General features: G+C 45.5%; 1 non-coding gene across 1 annotated transcript; it reads right to left on the reverse strand.

Annotated features, from left to right (window-relative positions):
• Positions 1-2,742: 2,742 nt before the first annotated feature.
• Positions 2,743-2,824, reverse strand: trnal-aag (transfer RNA leucine (anticodon AAG)). Its single transcript has one exon. It is a non-coding gene; the product is annotated as a tRNA-Leu (tRNA).
• Between the last annotated feature and the right edge of the window lie 2,797 nt (positions 2,825-5,621).

Raw genomic sequence — 5,621 nt, forward strand, 5'->3', positions numbered from 1 at the left:
CTGGTTGGCAGCTGGTCGCCCAGCGTCTGGTTGGCAGCCTGGTCGCACAGCGTCTGGTTGGCAGCCTGGTCGCCCAGCGTCTGGTTGGCAGCCTGGTCGCCCAGCGTCTGGTTGGCAGCCTGGTCGCCCAGCGTCTGGTGGCAGCCTGGTCGCCCAGCGTCTGGTTGGCAGCCCCCAGCGTCTGGTTGGCAGCCTGGTCGCCCAGCGTGTTGGCAGCTGGTCGCCCAGCGTCTGGTTGGCAGCCTGGTCGCCCGTCTGGTTGGCAGCCTGGCGCCCAGCGTCTGGTTGGCAGCCTGGTCGCCCAGCGTCTGGTTGGCAGCTGGTCGCCCACGTCTGGTTGCAGCCTGGTCGCCCAGCGTCTGGTTGGCAGCCTGGTCGCCCAGCGTCTGGTTGGCAGCCTGGTCGCCCAGCGTCTGGTTGCATCCTGGCTCGCCCAGCGTCTGGTTGGCAGCCTGGTCGCCCAGCGTCTGGTTGGCAGCCTGGTCGCCCAGCGTCTGTTGGCAGCCTGGTCGCCCAGCGTCTGGTGGCAGCCTGGTCGCCAGCGTCTGGTTGCAGCCTGGTCGCCCAGCGTCTGGTTGGCAGCCTGGTCGCCCAGCGTCTGGTTGGCAGCCTGGTCGCCCAGCGTCTGGTTGGCAGCCTGGTCGCCCAGCGTCTGGTTGGCAGCCTGGTCGCCCAGCGTCTGGTTGGCAGCCTGGTCGCCCAGCGTCTGGTTGGCAGCCTGGTCGCCCAGCGTCTGGTTGGCAGCCTGGTCGCCCAGCGTCTGGTTGGCAGCCTGGTCGCCCAGCGTCTGGTTGGCAGCCTGGTCGCCCGCGCTGGTTGGCAGCCTGGTCGCCCAGCGTCTGGTTGGCAGCCTGGTCGCCCAGCGTCTGGTTGGCAGCCTGGTCGCCCAGCGTCTGGTTGGTTTCGAGCCGTTTGGTCCGTTCAGGGGCAATTGAACATCTGCAAGTTTTTGAATAGCTGCCTCAGCTTCCACTTCATTGGTTTCCAGTTGTGCTGAAAAATATGAAGAAATCGTTAAGTCCCAACTACCCTTTACAATAATACTGTAAAGAATTTACCATTAAGGCTTCTTCGTTTTTTATTAAAAGCAAAGCAAGTATTAAGACTTCCCTTTTAAGACTTTATAGCCCCAAAGACTTCATTGGTAATTAGGCCAGTTAAGTTTGCTTACAACATTACAGAATCTGAATTGAGATTAAGCTAGCACAGCAGTTGTGTTCATGTGCTGCATTCACTTGGTTTGGGAATTCCACGATCTATACAAAGCTACCTTAGCTATTCTGTTGCTTTTGAGAGCAATAGCCACACAATATAAAAAGAGTTTAATCTTAATTATTTTTCATGTAACTGTTGGACACTTGCAATATTAGACAATACGGTGTGAGTGATGTGGCTATAGGCCGAAGTTGAGTAAGCACCAATTGTTGTATTCAATAAACACATGAATGTCTGATTAATTAAGCCAGCTTTATACCCACATTGTATGGTCAAAATAGTTTAAACATGGGTTGAATCCCCATTCCAAAAGCCAGACAACTTAACCTTATTTACTACATTGTGCCACAAAGAACCTCAGCTGTAAAAACAGTTGCGGCATTTTCCCATTATGGTTTCACAGAACTGCTCACCTTCTTTAGCAGCTTGGATCAACTTGGACTCCATTGACTGGAGAAGTGCGAAGGCCCTCTTCATGGAGAGATCATTGGGAGACACATCTGTGGCAGAAAATAAATTCAGTTAGTGTCCGTAAGAAGCTCTTGAAAGAGTCTGTCACTAACGTTCTTACCTCTAATCATTCTCCTCTGCAGCTCATCATCATGTCTTTCATTTGTGCCGCCAACTGGCAAACTCAAGCCTAAGGACAATGCAACTGCTGTTAATCAAATGTTTCTGCTATTTGACGGCACATATCATGAACTTGTTCCAGCTAAATTTCACTTCAGTAATTGTGTAATTTACCCTACTCTTTACATTTGTTATACTCCACTACATATTTGAATACAAGCTTGAAACAGAAGAAATGTAACAACCTTTGTTAATCCAAACAGTCAGCACACAAACAACAAAGACCCAAACAGCTGCCATCACTCCAGTCACCAAGAGAACTGGTTCCTGTGCTACATGCCAGGTAAAAACCCATCATGCAGGTAGCACAGCTGTTGCTGATCAGCTCTGATTGGCTCTCTCTGCAGAGTCAGTGATAGTTGAGATTCAGCCCATGAAAATGGGAATTTGGAAGCAAGGGACATGTACAGACTATATTGTAAAGAAAGTCCAGGAAGTTGTGTTTTTTACAAGAAAGAAAGTCAATGATGTTTGTCTGAACACTGTTAGACTTTTTTTTGTAAATTTGCGTTAACTTACTGGTAACGTGCTGTGACTTCCTGATTACAGTATCATAACTGTACATGTTTTTTTTACAGTATAATACCCTTACTGTAACTTAGTTTTTACAGTAGTAAAAATACCTTGGTTTTACTGTTTAAAGAACTCCACAGTGGCAAGCCCCAGGATTGATTAAATTCGTTGAGAAATATTGTAAGGAGAGGCTGTCTTGGTTGACATACCTCTTTAACATTGCGTGGAGGTCTGTGGCAGTGCCTAAGGAGTGGCAGACCAGGGTGGTTGCTCCCCTCTTCAAGAAGAATGGCATCTGCCCATTACAGGAGTATCACTATGCTCAGGCTCCTTGGTAAACTCTACTCCAAGGTGCTGTACCAATGTATGTAACATTTCAGCAGTTGGCAGTGGTGGGATTTGAACCCACGCCTCCAGAGAGACTGGAGCCTTAATCCAGCGCCTTAGACCGCTCGGCCACACTACCTGCAAATGTTACTTCCCCAAATCGTGACAAACACAAGGAACGTAACTAACGGTATGCTTGTTAATGTTATTGGAAAAAAACGTTTGCAAGGGAAAACACATAACTTAGATTACCTAACTACAGCTCTGATTTATACAGGCCAATGTTAGAGATTGTACAGATCTTTCTGCAGACCTTCACCGGCTAAATACCAATTCCCATACCGGGAGTTGAACCTAGGCCACTTGGGTGAAAACCAGGAATCCTAACCGCTAGACCATATGGGACAGACCACATATTAATAACAGGGATTTCATGAATCAAGTCATAGTCTGGCTGGACACAGGCCTTCTCTTGAATGTGAATGAAGAAGCTTCTTAAGTAAGTTTCATCTTGAAGCTTTTGAGCGTTCTTTAGGTTTTTATCTGCTTTAACTATTACCGGACAGCGGGGGCACGGAGTAGAGCAGAGCAGAGCAGCCGTTAGGGAGGAATCCGGAGATACTGAGATTTGAACTCAGACCACTGGATTCAGAGTCCAGAGTGCTAACCATTACACCATGGAACCTTCAGAAGTGTTGCAAGGGTTTGCTAGACAGTTTCTTTCATATTATCCACATGTGTGATATTAAAGGCACACAACAATCACAACAAAGATGAAAAAGCAACAATTACAGGCCAACTTAAGTCATTTTGTTAGCTAAGCATTCAGAGGATGTGGAAAAAAGCAAGTCAAAAACAGGTTTTGAAGGACTTGCCACAGACAGTGAATACAGCAGTAGATATGTCTACTGTGTACAAACACATGGTAACTTTACATGTGTTGACAAGAAAAGATGCTCACAAAACGCTGCACTTGCAATTGCGTTTCTTGGGCACATTCATGTCCTCTTACATACAAATAACTGATAAATTCTTTAATCGCGATATCATGTGTCAGACATTAGTACCAGATGAAAACACTAGTTGTCAGAAGTGGGATTTGAACCCACGCCTCCAGTGGAGACTGCGACCTGAACGCAGGTCCTTGGACCGCTCTGCCATCCTAACAGATCCAACAGATGTTCAGTAGGACCTGTTTAAAAAATTATAATATACTAAATTAAACATGTCACTCTATTGTAGGTTCTCAGTCATCCATGTCATAGTTAACAAGGGAAGGTTTCTCAACTGTCAGTCCAAATATATGGGCGTTCATGGAGACATGGAAGAAAGTCACCAGGGTGGCAATGTGCTTGACAATGGTATGGCATTGGAAATAGACTGACAATTGGGTCAATATTGTGCAATTATCTTCAAAATGTCCAACTGAGTCCACAAATAAACCTGCCAGATGGGAAATAAACTGATAACTGTCTTCATGGTCTAAACGTGTCGAATATTGCCGTACAATTCCCACAATGATTCCAGATGTGTCCGTTTTGGTTCTTGATCCATGCTATACCCCAAAAGTGCACAACTAGGCCAAGGGACATTGGACTTGGTAAAAGGTCCTCCGCAGAAGTTTTGTCTCTTATCCAAGAGACTTCTTTAGTTGTTTTTTTACACAGTGGCCCACTCCCCACCCATATCTGACAATTGAAAGCTGTAGGGAAAGGGGGTTCCAAAGCTAATAGACCATTCAACAAGCAATTCTGATGCACTATACTGACCCATTAAGGATGAACACTGGTACTCCCTGACTGCAGCAACACAAGTTCAAATTTTCAGTGATCCCTAATTTTATGGTGACTAATGCAAAGTGTGTATCCCCCATATAAGTCAAAGCCTATCATTCCATCAATACTGTCAAATTTGGAGCTCCTTCTGATTACATTAACAACCAGGTGGCTCCTCAACATGCCCCCACCAACGTACTGTTTACAGTCTAAATGACCAAGGACATTACACCTGTAACTTACTTTACACTAGATGTTGAAAGTTGAAAGGTTGATCTTTTTCACCTTGCTGTGGCTTAAAAACAGTTCCACTGAGATTTGAACTCAGACCACTGATTCAGAGTCCCCACCCATTTCATGACCACCTAACCCACTTCCAGGTTAAATCCTGTCCACTTCCGTTTGGCCAGATACAGATACAGATATTCATATGGTTAACAGATACAGATACAGCTGTACTGCTAATCTTTATTAAACACTCTCTTTGAGTTAACCTTCCACTTTTTTTTTGCCTTTTTACGTACATAACTACAGCTCTGATTTAATACAGGACCAATGTCCGAGATCGTGCAGATCTTTCACCAGCTAAATACCAATTCCCATACCGGGAGCTGAACCAGGGCCGGGTGAAAAACCAGGTTTTCCTTACTATTAGAAATCTTTAAGAGCACACAACCAAGACCTTTGGACACCACTTAGGCCAAATGAATGTAAAATCAAACCAACTGAACGCTTTCTCAGATCTACTGATTGTAGTTTCCAAGGACTCCTTAAGAATGCATGTAAAGGTTATTTAGGCAATCCAGACTTCTAGACATATGGGACTGACACGTTGAATAATAACAGTGATTTTATGAATACATCCATAGATATGCCAGAACAGGGCAAATACATATACATACACTGATACATATATCATTACACGAGTTTAGTTCTGGGAAATGCTATCAGGGCATAGGGCTAATACAGCTCTCGTTTAATACAGGACCAATGACACAGACCTGCTGCAGACCTTCATCGGCTAGACATCGATTCCCATACCAGGAGTTGAACCCGGCCACCTGGTTAAAACCAGGATCCTAACCGCTAGACCATATGGGACATTAATACAGGAAAATGATTACATGAATCAATTCATAGCTGGCTCGAAACAGGCCTTCT

The sequence above is a fragment of the Etheostoma spectabile genome, unplaced genomic scaffold, assembly GCF_008692095.1.
Source record: "Etheostoma spectabile isolate EspeVRDwgs_2016 unplaced genomic scaffold, UIUC_Espe_1.0 scaffold00570094, whole genome shotgun sequence".
In the NCBI taxonomy this organism is placed as follows: Eukaryota; Metazoa; Chordata; class Actinopteri; order Perciformes; family Percidae; genus Etheostoma; species Etheostoma spectabile.